Source organism: Sus scrofa, chromosome 9 (genome assembly GCF_054392235.1).
Source record: "Sus scrofa isolate SSC_HxYL_T2T_F1_AM1 chromosome 9, Sscrofa_HxYL_maternal_Yorkshire_Landrace_v2.0, whole genome shotgun sequence".
Lineage (NCBI taxonomy): Eukaryota > Metazoa > Chordata > Mammalia > Artiodactyla > Suidae > Sus > Sus scrofa.
The window spans coordinates 97,326,067-97,340,724 of NC_139391.1; the positions used below are offsets into that span (position 1 = coordinate 97,326,067).

The 14,658-nt window shown below is 38.9% G+C and overlaps 1 long non-coding RNA gene across 1 annotated transcript in view; it reads left to right on the plus strand.

Moving 5' to 3' along the window:
* Positions 1-4,075: 4,075 nt before the first annotated feature.
* Positions 4,076-14,658, plus strand: part of LOC146400040 (uncharacterized) — a 42,421-nt gene continuing 31,838 nt past the window's right edge. The window contains exons 1-2 of the long non-coding RNA XR_014815998.1: positions 4,076-4,208; positions 7,024-7,115. This is a non-coding gene — a long non-coding RNA (uncharacterized LOC146400040). The remainder of the gene's footprint in view (positions 4,209-7,023; positions 7,116-14,658) is intronic.

Sequence of the window (14,658 nt, forward strand, 5' to 3'; positions counted from 1 at the left end):
GTGTTATCATAAGTTTTTTTTCTTTAATAGTGGTTGTGCATTTAATAAGTGGTAAATGATTAAAAGAAATCTTAGATAAATTTGGGTTTGGGGAGTTCCCAGGAGGCTCAGTGGGTTAAGGATCCAGCATTGTTACTGTTGTGGCTTGGGTCGCAGCTGTGGCATGGGTTTGATCCCTGGCCCAGGAACTTCTGCATACCATGGGTGAGGCCAAAAAAACAAAACAAAACAAAACAAAACAACAAAACAAAAAAAAAACCCCAACCCCCCCAAAAAAAACCTGGGGTTTTGTTCCATCAACTTCAGATAACTTTCAAAAGAGAAACATGAAGATTGCCTAGTTCAGGCTAGGAGAGTCTGAATGTAGGGATTGATGGGAACAAATCTCAGGATTGTGATTGGAGGTGGTTCTTAGGTTTGTACTTTCAAGTTGAAGTTTACTGTTGAGTTTTAAAGTCATGCCTTAGTATTTATATCTTTAGTTAATCTTAGTTAATCAGGGCATTAGCACAGAGGGCATCACTAAAGATGCTGAAAACTTTCATATTTATTTCAGATTTTGAGTTTAAGCAGCATATTAGTTTAAAGAAAAAAAGGAATATAGACATCATCATGTTATTAATGATAAATTGAGTCTCATTTGTCTTCAAGAAACAGGACCATGACTATAAAGGTAGACTATAAAGGCGCGAGTCTGCCTTTTTTTTTTTTTTTTTTTTTGATTACTCAATGAATTTATTACATTTATAGTTTTACAATGATCATCACAATCCAGTTTTATAGTATTTCCATTCCATACCCCCAGCGCATTCCCCCCCCCCCAAACTGTCTCCTTTGGAAACTAAGTTTTTCAAAGTCTCTGAGTCAGTATCTGTTCTGCAAAGAAGTTCTTTGTGTCCTTTTTTCAGATCCACATGTAAGTGATAGCATTTGATGTTGATGTTCGCGTCTGCCTTTTTAGTGACAACATATTCTTCCTTATTTTGAGTTTATAGATTCTGCCTCATCTCAATTATGTTTCAGAAGCTTAAAGTGTTAACAGTTTACATGGAAATTTCTGACTTGCATATTTGGTTTAATTACAAACAGTGTTCTTTTTTTAACCAAACACTTGGAGTTGAATAGCTATTAATGTCATTATATTGTTTTCCCTTTTTTTTTTAAAAGAAGTGCACATTTGGTTTAATTGCAAACAGTGTTCTTTTTTAAACCAAGCACTTTGAGTTGAATAGCTATTAAAGTAGTTACATTGTTTTCCCATTTTTTAAAAGAAGTGTTAGGTTCCTGGTGTGGCACAGTGGGATAAGGATCCAATGTTGCCACAACTGTGGCGTAGGTTGTAGCTGCTCCTTGTATTTGATTCCTGTCTTGGGAACTTTGAAATGCTGCAAGTGTGGCCAATAATAATAATAATGACAAGTGTTTACTGAGAAGGGGAATGATGTAATGAAAGAGGCACTACTAAATATATATTCAGTAGTTAATTTAAGCCAGTTTTCAGAGTTGATTCCTAACTTTTCATTGAAAGAATGATAGGGTTCACTGTGTGAGAGAGCTCAAGTGTTAGAGACTGGAGAGAAATAACTGAAAATAAAAATGAGAAAGACAAAAAAACAGGAATTCCCGTTGTGGCTCAGTGGTTAACGAATCCAACTAGGAACCATGATGTTTCAGGTTTAATCCGTGGCCTTGCTCAGTGGGTTAGGGATCCGGCATTGCTGTGAGCTGTGGTGTAGGTCGAAGTCCGAGGCTCGCATCCCGCGTTGCTGTGGCTGTGGTGTAGGCCGGCAGCTACAGCTCCGATTAGACTCCTAGCCTGGGAACATCCATATGCTGTGAGTGAGGCCCTAGAAAAGATTAAAAAAAAAAAAAAAAAAAGTATAAGTGGGAATCTGATATCTTTCTACCCAGGGATAATTGCTTGTTGACATTTGAGTATATAAATAGGAATCTGAACTTCCCTGCCCACAACCTACTGATGTCTCACTTCCCCTTAAAGTAAAACCCAAAGTTCTTACTGTGGCCACAGAAGCTCTTAAATGCCTCCTGACCTCATCTTTTACCACCCTTCTCCTTTCTAATTCCTTGTCAGTCATAAGGACTTGCTCTTCCCAGGACATACCAAACATTCCTTTGCCTCTGCAAGTGCAGACTTGTTATTCCTTTATTTGCAACTCTTGTTCCCAGATTACTTCCTAGTTCCTTCCCTCAAGTCATTGGGGTGTTTGCTCAAATGTTACTTTTTTTTTTTTTTTTGTCTTTTTGCCTTTTCTGGGGCCGCTTCCCATGGCATGTGGAGATTCCCAGGCTAGGGGTCTAATTGGAGCCGTTGCCACCGGCCTACACCAGAGCCACAGCAATGCAGGATTCGAGCTGTGTCTTCCACCTACACCACAGCTCACAGCAACGCCAGATCCTTAACCCACTGAGCAAGGCCAGGGATCGAACCCACAACCTCATGGTTCCTAGTCGGATTTGTTAACCACTGCTCCACGACAGGAACTCCTCAAATGTTACTTCTTAAAGGAAGTTGTCTCTGACCCCGTACATAAAATAGCATGCCTCTAGCATTCTTCTCACCCTTTTTATTTTTTCTTCAGTCGTTGTGATATACCTAACAAATTGTATATTAACTTACTGTGTTTTTTTCTGGTGCTTCTTAGAATCTAATTCACTGATATAACCTGGGCATATACGGTTGTATACACTCATGTTGTGTGTCTGGCATATAGTATGTCCGTGGTATATTTTTTTTTCCCATGGTAAATATTTATTGAAGCAAGTTCCTAAGCCATTTTATAGTTTTCGCTTTGTGCATCTATGTTAAAAAATACATTATTTTTGTGTAGTGTATCATGAACTTCTTTCCAAGTTAGTAAGTATATAACTTTGATGGTTATTTCATTGTGTAGTTATGTCACAGTTGATTTATCTTTTACTCAGTTATTAGGCATTTTGGTTGCAGATAATGGATTTAGGCCTAGATGTGGACAAGTCTAAAGCCTGCCCTCTTTCCATTATTTCATGCTATTATTTTTATTTTAGATGCTAGAATGTAACCTAGTAAAGTGTGATTAATATCCATTTGGAGGAGATAGAAATATCTTTACTATAAGAACAGAGAAAATTTGGAATCAGTGGCCATCCTTAGATCTTGTATTGTATCATGTGCACCAGACTAGAAGCATTTTGCAGAGTAGGGAAAAAACAGGGGATAAAATGTGCCTCAGTGAATCCATAATTGGGTTAGAGAGCTGGAAGGGGATTGGTTAATGGTCAGACTAGTGCTTAATCAGATTAAGTTGGTTATTTTATAGCTTTTGGCTTAAAATGAATCAGTAATATTAGAATATATTTAGGTAAGGAAGTTATGCCATAAAGATATTTTTTGAATTGTTGTTTTTCAGATTTTATTAATGTATGTGTTGTTCAGACATCTTTCCAGAATGAATTAGGACCTCCAATGAGTCCTTAGTAGGTTAAGTGTAACTTCCCATTGCTTCTAAGTATTAATTAGTATCATCATTATTTAAATAAATATATTTTTTTTCTTTTTAGGGCTGCACCTGTGGTATATCCAAGTTCCCAGGCTACAGGTCAAATTGGAGTTACAGCTGCTGGCCTACACCACAACCATAGCAACTTAGGGGTCTGAGCTATGTCTGCGACTTGCATCACAGCTCATGGCAACGCCAGATCCTCCACTCACTGAGGCTCGGGTTCAAACCCACATCCTCACGAATACTAGTCAGATTAGTTTCCGCTGTGCCATAAAAGAAACACTAAATCATTGTTTTTCATTTAGCTTTCTTGGGTGCTTAGTTCATCTACCCATCTACTCTTTCTTTAATATCTAATACCAATTAGACATTAATATTTAATACTGATTTTTTTCAGGCAAAGAAATAAACTTTGTTTCTGAGGGTTTTTACTAAGTAGAGGATGATATGAGAGATGTTATAGCAAAGATTGAGGAAAAGAAATATTTTGAACCACTGGTTTTTGGGAATTTACCCATAACAGGTTATGTGCAATTTTGAGATAAACATGTTTTTTATTTGCTTGTTTATTTTTCATCTTCATGAGTTTGAAAAGGAGGGAACAAATTCCCTTTTATTCTTTTCATCAAATCTGAACTGAGAGTTGAAGTCCAAAAGTCTTGAGTGGATGGTTGAAGCAGGAGAACACAGAAAGGGGACCTTTGACAGGTAAGAAGGGCCATTGGCCTCTGCCTCCTGAAGGAGGCTCTAACGCCTTTTATATTAGAACTATTCAAAACCAGAATGTTCTCTGGGAGAAAGATTTTAGAGCAGTAAGGATCTGGTGAATTTATTTTTAATAATATCCCCCTGTAGTGATTGTCTCACAATAGCAATTATTGAGCATCTACTAAGGGCTATGCCCTGCACTTGCTCATCATGTACAATGTCTTACTTAATCTTCAAAACAGCTTTATGAGGTAGGTACTGTTACCCCCATTTTGTTTTTGTTTTTGTTTTACAGCCACACCTGCTGTAAAGGAAGTTCCCAGGCTAGGGGTCAAATTGGAGTTGCAGCTGCCAGCCTATGCCACAGCCACAGAAATGCTGGATCCGACCTACACCATAGCTTGTGGCAGTGTTGGATCCTTAACCCACTGAGTGAGGCCAGGGATCAAACCCACATCCTCATGGACACTATATCAGGTTCTTAACCCACTGAGCCACTTCATGTTACCCACATTTTGTAGTTGAGGGACTGTGCTGCAGACTAGCTGCATGTGGGGGCTCTGGGCACAGGTCTGTTAGACTGCATAGCAGAGATTCATACCCAGAAGTGTTGGTCTACAGTCTGTGCTCTTGATGGTGCCTTTTGCTTAAGTAAGCAGAAGCATTCTCCTTCTTCCCCTTGTCTTTTCTCCAGGACTTAGGAACATCTTTCCTCTGATCCAAGAGAGATCTCCTCACTCTGTCCTTAAAGGCCTGGGTCAGCAGAGGGCATAGAGTCTGCAAAGGCACCACACAATATGGGTTAGGCTCCTAGGCATTGGTGGTAGCCCCCAACCAGGCTGATGGTCCAGGACGGCTGGGGTTTTGGGCTGATGGGAGATGAACTCACACTGCCGTTATCTTGGAGCTTGTGAAAGAGGTTTTACAAGCTCCAAGATACTGCAGTAGTGGCTTTTACAATCAATCTTGGAATAAAGGGAAGAAGGTGGTTTGTCTTAGTGTGTATTTTTCAGGGTGAATAAACTCTTCTCAGTCTCTTTTCAAAGCCATTTATTTAGTGTGTATCTACCGTGGGATTCAGAGTACTGTCAGCTCACTTGTGGCAGTTCTTCATCAACGTCAAGTCTAATACTAAGATTTTATTTGAAAGGTTTAGATCAGGGACTTTCTGGGTCCAAAATATTTCCACTTGCTAGAGGCTAGACAGAGTGAAATTTAAGACACATTCTTGCTCTGTTACTTTGGTCCTTGTAATCTCTTTAGGATTCACGGATGGATCATTTGATGATTTAAAAGATCCTGAAATTATCTTTATTGACTTGATAGTGTCCCATTTAAGGGTGTTTCAGGAGTTACCACTGAGGCACAGTGGGTTGAGGATCTGACATTGCCACAGCTGTGGCATAGGTCACAGCTCCATCTTGAATTCAATCCCTGGCCCAGTTACTTGCATATGCTGCAGGCATGGCCAAAAAAGGAGAGAAAAAAAAAAAAGTGTTTGACATAATATCTCTGAGTTTTCAAAAATACTAACCGGCTGAGTCTTAAAAACCACTAGCCAGGAGTTCCCGTCGTGGCGCAGTGGTTAACGAATCCGACTAGGAACCATGAGGTTGCGGGTTCGGTCCCTGCCCTTGCTCAGTGGGTTAACAATCTGGCGTTGCCGTGAGCTGTGGTGTAGGTTGCAGGCTCGGCTCAGATCCTGAGTTGCTGTGGTTCTGGCGTAGGCCAGTGGCTACAGCTCCGATTGGACCCCTAGCCGGGGAACCTCCATATGCCGCGGGAGCGGCCCAAGAAATAGCAAAAAAAAAAAAAAAAAAAAAAAAAGACCAAAAAAAAAAACCCCAAAACCACTAGCCATTTGGGAGTTCCCTTCGTGGCTCAGCAGTTAACAAGCCTGACTAGGATCCATGAGGATGCATGTTCAATCTGGCATTGCCTTGAGCTGTTGTGTAGTTTGTAGACGCGGCTCAGATCTGGTGTGACTGTGACATAGGCTGGCAGCTGTAGCTCTCATTTGACCCCTAGCCTGGGAACATTGATATGCTGTGGGTGCTGCCCTAAAAAAAAAAAGCAAAAAACACCAAAGAAGAAAACAAACCTCCAGCCATTTCTCCAAAGTTTGCCTCTTGATTTGAGAGCATTTATTTATTTATTTATTTGTCTTTTTGCCATTTCTTGGGCCCCTCCCACGGCATATGGAGGTTCCCAGGCTAGGGGCTGAATTGGAGCCATAGCTGCCGGCCTATGCCACAGCCACAGCAATGTCAGATCCAAGCCGTGTCTGCCACCTACACCACAGCTTATGGCAATGCCGGATCCTTACCCACTGAGCAAGGCAAGGGATCGAACCCGCAACCTCATGGTTCCTAGTCAGATTCGTTAACCACTGAGCCACGACGGGAACTCCGAGAGCATTTTAAATTGCAGAAGCTCTGGATCCACCTTTCTTCCTTCTCCGGGAGACCTTTGCCACTGCATGTGGTCCATGATCACCAGCATGGAACTGACTTCTCCATGGAGAATAGAGGAAAAAATTTCATGGAAATCCTTTTTTTAGCATTTTCATTATTACCTGTACTCTATAACAAAAGGGCTTCTCTTTCTCTGGTCTTCCACCTGAACCTCATGTATTTAAAAATGGAAAGAATGTCAAGAATGCTTAATAGTGAACTATGTGAGTGCCTTTTAGCTACAAATGCCCTTTTTTTTTAGCTTAAGGGCATAGACACACTTGGAGGAGGAGGAAGGCAGGCAGAAGTTGGGGGTGGGAGGGTTGCCATATTAAAGTAGTTTGTTTTCTTTTACTCTTCAGGTTGCTGTCATTGTCTGCCTCGGAAAATACCTAAGTGGAACTTGGAATTAAACTCTCTTCAAGGAAGGTGTTGTGAAAATTGAGAGTTTAAAGTAAAAATCACTGTCTCTCCATATAACTTAATTCTTTTTATCTTTTTTCCTAAATACTATGTGTTAAAAAAACAGTATTGGGTTTAAATACAGTGCTAATAAGCATGGTTAATAGCAGAAGAAAGGTAGCTCTTGGTTTTTTTTTTTTTGTTTTTTTTGTCTTTTTAGGGCGGCATGTGGAAATTCCCAGGCTAGGGGTTGAATTGGAGCTGTACTGTTGGCCTGCATCACAGCCATAGCAATGCCAAATCTGAGCTGCGTCTGTGACCTACACCACACTTCACGGCAACGCCGGATTCTTAACCCACTGAGTGAGGCCAGGGATGGAACCTGAGTCTTCATGGATGCTAGTCATTTTCACTTCTGCTGAACCATGGCAGGAATGCTGGTAGCTCTTGTTTTTTGATTCAAACAAGTGACACAGAACCTCAGCTGAGGGGCCCAGAGAAAGCAGAAGTGGCCACTCTCCCTTCTGTTTCTAGAAAGTTTTCCTGAGGCTAAAAAGGAAGCCAAGGCCACAACTTTGAAAGGGGAAATTTTTCTTATTGTTAATTAGTGCTCAGTTAACTTATCAGGGAAATAATGAAGTTGGGGAAGACTTAAGCTCTGTCTTCCACCCCTTTCTTCAGGGAGTCTCTGCTTCACATATACTGATGCCAAGGTGGGGAGAACTGGTTTCTTCAGAACCCAGAAGGCTAGTATTTCTTGTGATGATAAGGCATGAGTGCTGGCTGCAGAGAAGTAGTGTCCCAACTAACTGTAGGCACAGCTGGGGCGCTTTGCCATCTTGGAATGTCTTGTTGGAATTCCAAGCAGATGAAGCCTAGCCTAGAGCAGGGCATAATTATGAAACAATCCCACTGACAGGTGTTAGCGGCCCTATTTTATATCATATAGTTCAGATTTGTTCTTCTCCATTTATTTGCCTGGTATACCTTTCCCTTTCTCTCTTTGGTTTGAGTCTGGTTCCTTTTTCCAATGTGCTTCTCAAGTTTTACCTACTTAGTATTCCAAGTTTCTAATTCCCAGCCTTCAGTGATTGCCCTTTTCTCTGGAATCCTGTTAACACTTGTGGTCATGTATTCATTCATTCATGCCGTCCCTTTGTCTAGAAAGCTCTTCTGCCAGCTGTTTGTGAGAGTGGCTTCTCGTTCTTCAAGTCTGAACTGAATGCCACTTCTACAAAGACCTTCCCTTCACTACCATTTTGAAGTAGGAGGTTTTTCTGTATATTCAGAGACTGTCAGGTTTCTAGCACCTTGCACAGTAGCTGGCGCATAGCAAATATTTGCTGAATGAATTAACAAGTGAGTTTATTTGTTATTGCAATATAATGTGAAATGATTTTTCAGCTTAAGAACAAAAACTTTGATAACTCCTAAAAAAAAAAAATGGAGTTCCCTTGTGGCACAGTGGGTTAAGGACCTGGCGTTGTCACTGCAATGGCTTGAGTTGCTGCTGTGGTGAGGATTCAGTCCCTGGCTTGGGAACTTCCACATGCTGTGGGCATGGCCAAAAATAAAAAGAAAACTTTGATAACTCCTAAAGAGACATATCTAAAGACAGGAGAGATTAGACCCATGTCTGTTTGTATAAGGAATGAAGAAATTATCTGAAAAGTAGCTCATTCTAGTAGATGAAATCTGTGAGACGCCAATGTATGTTTCAAGGATAGTAATATGAGTAAAGAGGAAAGATTCTGCGTGTTTTACTCACATACTTTGTGTTCTTCTAGTTCTCTGGGAATTTTGAGAAAAATGTTTTCGTTTGTCCTCAGATAGTATTTAATGTACATCTAAATATATTGTGATAGAGATGGATGTAATTTAAATAAGACATGATCAAACTTTTTATCCCAGTTATTTCTGTGCAGAAGTCATTATGTATTTTCATATAGAAAATAAATATTATTACTTTTTGAGGTATGAGCTAGGTTATTTATTTTGTATACAGATATCCAATTTTAATAGCATTAATTGAGAAAAATGCTTTTCTAATAGCCTTTGCAACTTTGCTGAAAATAAACTTACATATCTGAGCCAGTTTCTGTATTTTCTTTTTCTTTTTTTTATATAATTTTTATTTTTTTCCATTATGGTTTACAGTGTTCTGTCAATTTTCTATTTTAAGTTGATTTTTAAAAGTAATCTAGATTTTTAAAGTTGAAGTTGAGAAAATTTGATTCTTAACGTCTATTATTTTGACAGTATTACTGTCGCCAAATATGTGAATTCTGACTCATTGCCTCCAACTACAGAGCATTGATAATGCCTTCCCTTTGTGACTAGGTGGGATTTTGGTAAAATAAACAGCATATCTAAAACCCTTGAGTTTTTAGGAAGGAAATATATAAAGGAAGAAAAATGAAATTGCTCAAGTTCCTAGCATGAGGCCTTGCACAGAGTACATTCAGTATGTATTTGATAATTTATCCCAAGAAAAAGAGTCTGCAGAATAGCACTTATAAAGCAGTAGAAAGATATTTCACATTTCTACAACTCTTAGATTCTATCACAGTGCAGTCCATATCCAAGAGTTACATTTTTATAAAAAATCTTATGGACTACATAATACAATATTTCAAATGGTAAGTTCTAATTCATTAAGGAGATATGAAATCAGTTTAGTGGGTTGTGACTAGCATTTTGAAGTAATGGAATAAAATGGAAATAAATATCAGATTGCATTATAAGTATTTCCTGAAACTTCTGATTCATACATCTGTGTGTGTATTCCCTGGGTTATGATGTAAAATATATTCTTAGGTGAGTTGAGCTTAAAAAAGCTTTGAAGGCTATTGATAAAATTATACAGATTATAATTTACATAGAACTTTTCTCTGTAATTTACATAGAAGTGTATAATTTACATAGCACTGTGGAGGCTGGGTCACTGCTGTGGTGTGGGTTTGATCCCTGGCCTGGGAACTTCCACATGCTACAGGCATGTCCCCCCAAGCCCCCAAAAAAGAAGAGTAAAAATAATTGTATGGAATTTTAGTTTGCTGTTAGCAGCAAGGAGAATAAGAAAATTGTATTCCAGATAAGCCATATAAGATTCTCTTCTCCAACTCAGGTTGGGAGGTAATTAGAAGAAACTAAAATACACATGCTTTACTAATAAATTCAGGTCGTATTCTGGGAGATCCTTGGTTACATTTTTGGACTTACCTCCCCCCATAATGTGCAATTAATGATTTTCTCATTTTTTATAGGAAACAAATAGCACTGTCAAATTATGACTATCAAGTAATATTTTGGTCTTGCTGAGTACTGTACAGATCCTATTGGGAAGACAAATTATTCATATTTATTGCTTAAAAAGTATGAGAATATTCTGGTTTTCAAATTCCTGTAACAAGTTTCTCTCTTTTTTTTTTAGGGCCACACCCACGTCATATGAAGTTTCTCCGGCTATGGGTCGAATTGGAGCTGTAGCTGCCTGCCTATACCACAGCCACAGCAACGCCAGATCTGAGCTGCATCTGCGATCTACACTACAGTTCATGGCAACACCAGATCCTTAACCCACTGATCAAGGCTAGGGATGGAACCTGCATCCTCATAGATGCTAGTCAGATTTGTTTCTGCTGCACCACGATGGGAACTCCACAGATCCCTCTTTTTAAATTAGGCTTACTTACCTGAGGATAGCTTCCTCATTGAACCTATTTAAAATGAGGCAACAGAGCATTAGATTTATTTTCAATATTTTATTATAAAAATTTCAAAGGTACTTGCTGTATAACTCAGGAAACTACATCCAGTCACTTGTGATAGAACATGATGGAAGTTAATGTGAGAAGATGAGTATGCATATATGTATGACTGCGTCACTTTGCTGTACAGCAGAAATTGACAGACAATTGTAAATCAACTATAATAATTTTTTTAAAATTTCCTTTTCAGAAAAAAATACTTTTATTTTTGTTTTTATTTTTTTTTGTCTTTTTGCCTTTTCTAGGGCCACTCCCTCGGCATATGGAGGTTCCCAGGCTAGGGGTCGAATCGGAGCTGTAGCCACTGGCCTACGCCAGAACCACAGCAACTCGGGATCTGAGCCGTGCCTGCAACCTACACCACAGCTCACGACAACACTGGATCCTTAACCCACTGAGCAAGGCCAGGGATCGAACCCGCAACCTCATGGTTCCTAGTCAGATTCGTTAACCACTTCGCCATGATGGGAACTCCAAAAAAAAATACTTTTAAATAAAAATAATGAAACTTTAAAAAATTTCAGAATATAGCAAGGTGGAGAGAATATGTCCGTCCACCATCTAGCTTCTACCATTAATTTTTTCATTATGCTTTGCCACTTGAGGAAGTTCCTGGGCAAGAAAAACAAACCTGAGCTGCCGCAGTGACAATACCGGATCCTTAGCCCACTGCACCAACAAGGGAACTAATCACAGTGTTTTTGATTTTCCTTTATGTTGTTGCATGTCACTTTAATGCTGAGTAGTATTTCATTTTATATTTCACAGTCTATTTTTCCTCCTGTTGATAAATATCTGGGCTGTTGCTACTTTTTAGACTATTATAATAAAACTGCTGTGAACATTCTTATAGAAATCTTGTTTGTGAACATAAATCTTCATTTCTTTTGGATAAATACTTAGGATTGACATTACTGCATCATATGGTAAGTCTGTTAAGAAATAGACTATATTTTCCAAAGTAGTTGTGCCATTTCACATTCTCACTAATAGAGTTGTGATTAGATGTCTCCGCATTTGTTTATGCTCAGGGTAGGTAACAGAAAGGTCATAATACCTCACTCCTTTGAAACAGTGGCTCCATTGTGCCCATAGGACTTGGTTGTAGATTGTGAGCAAACCTGTAAAATCATGTGAGTGGAGGTCCTGAGCTGCTTATACATATGCCAGAGAAAACAATGTTCTACCAACAGAGGGATGGAAAAGCACTATCTTTAAGACAGAATAAAGGGACTACTAGAAGGACCCTTGGACCAGTCTCTGTCTTTTGGTGTCCCAAAATTAATCTTACTGCTAATTATAAGGAAAGTAAGGCCTATCCCAGAGGAGAGCGTCACTCTTTGGCAATATTCTAAACCAAATTGCTACCTATTTCCCTGGAATAGTTGTATATATATTTTTTTCTTGTATTGTAGCTTTACTATACAATTCTCAGGTACCTGTAGAATGGGTTTTTAATTTCTATTCCATATATGCTGTCAGTTTGCATGGTTTTCTTTATTCTGGTTGATATGGTGAATTGCGCTTATTAACTTTCAAGTATTAAACCAACTTTTGCATGCAAGGTAGTAATGAATTGCTATTAATAATAAATTTTATTGGAGTATAGTTAACAAAGTTGTGTTGGTTTCAGGTGTACAGCAAAGTAAATAAGATATACACACACACATGTTTCCATTTCTTTTCAGATTCTTTTCCTATATAGTTTATTTACACAGTATTCAGTAGATTTCCCTGTCCTTGTTACTTATTTTATATATAATATTGTGTGTATGTCAATCCCAACCCCCTAATTTATCCCTCCCTTTCATGTTTCCCCTTTGGTAACCATAAATTTGGTTTCAAAATCTTTGAGTCTGTTTCTAAGTTATTTTGTATCATTTTTTATTAGATTCCAAATATTAGCTATCTCATGTGAAATTTGTCTTTGTCTGATTGACTTCATTTAGTATGATAATTTCTAGGTCCATTTATATTGCTGCAAATGGCATGGTTTTGTCCTTTTTTATGACTCAGTAGTATTCTATTGTATATATGTACTACATCTTCTTTATCCAGTTCTCTTTGATGGCCATTTAATTTGCTTCTGTGTCTTGACTGTTGTAACTAGTAGATGTACAATGGAGTGCATGTGTCTTTTCAAATCATGGTTTTCTCTAGATACATGCCCAGGGTAGGATTGCTGGTTCATAAGGTAGTTCCATATTTAGGTTTTTTTTTTAAGGAAACTCCATACTGTTCTCTATAGCGGTTGCACCAATTACATTTTCACCAGCAGTGTAGGAGGGTTCCCTTTTCTCTATACCCTCTCCAGCATTCATTGTTTGTAGACCTTTTTTTAATTACTCAATGAATTTTATTATATTTATAGGTGCACAACAATCATCACAACCAAACTTTACAGCATTTCCATCCCAAACCCTCAGTGCATCCCCCACCCCCCAGCCTGTCTCATTTGGAAACCATATGTTTTTCAGTCTGTGAGTCAGTATCTGTTCTGCAAAGAAGTTCATTGAGTCCTTTTTTTAGTTTTCACATGTAAGTGATAGATAGCATTTGATGTTGGTGGTTTGTAGACTTTTTTTTTTTTTTTTTTTTTTTTGTCTTTTGTCTTTTTGTCTTTTGTTGTTGTTGTTGCTGCTATTTCTTGGGCCGCTCCCGCGGCGTATGGAGGTTCCCAGGCTAGGGGTCGAATCGGAGCTGTAGCCACCGGCCTACGCCAGAGCCACAGCAACGCAGGATCCGAGCCGCGTCTGCAACCTACACCACAGCTCATGGCAACGCCGGATCGTTAACCCACTGAGCAAGGGCAGCGACCGAACCCGCAACCTCATGGTTCCTAGTCGGATTTGTTAACCACTGCGCCATGACGGGAACTCCTGTAGACTTTTTGATGATGGCCATTCTGACTGGTGTGAGGTGATACCTCACTGCAGTTTTGATTTGCATTTCTCTAATAATTAGCAATGTTGAGCCTCTTCATGTGCTTTTTAGCCATCTGTCTGTCTTCTTTGGACAAATGTCTGTTTAGATCTTCTGACGATTTTTTAATTGAGTTTGTTTTTTTTTGCTTTTGAAACATCTTATAAACAATCTTATAAAGCTGTTTGAGATGTTTGTATATTTTGGAAATTAACCCCTTGTTGGCTGCTTTGTTTGCCAAGATTTTCTCCCATTTTAAGGGTGTATTGTATTCTTTTTTTTCTTTTCTTTTTTTTTTTTTTTGCTTAATTGTCAGGTTTTTTTTTTATTACTCAAATGAATTTATCAATCTGTAGGTGTATAATGATCATAACAATCCAGTTTCACAGGATTTCCACCCCATAGCCCAAGCACATCCCCCCACCCCCCAAACTGTCTCCTCCGGAGACCATAAGTTTTTCAATGTCTGTGAGTCAGCATCTGTTCTGCAAAGAAATTCAGTCTGTCCTTTTTTCAGATTCCACATGTCAGTGAAAGCATTTGATGTTGGTGTCTCATTGTATGGCAGACTTCACTTAGCATGATAATTTCTAGGTCCATTCATGTTGCTAAAAATGCTGGTATTTCGTTCCTTTTAATGGCTGAGTAATATTCCATTGTGTATGTGTGTACCATATCTTCTTGATCCACTCCTCTGTTGGTGGACATTTAGGTTGTTTCTTGTATTGGCTTCAATTTGCTATTGTTTTAGGGATTTTTTGTTTGTGTAGGTTTTTTTTTAGTTTTTTGGCTGTCCCATGGCATATGGAGTTCCTGGATTAGGGATCAGATCCAAGCTGCAGTTGCAGCCTAAGCCACAGCTGAAGCAACACCAGATCCTTAACCCACTGTGCCAGGCCAGAG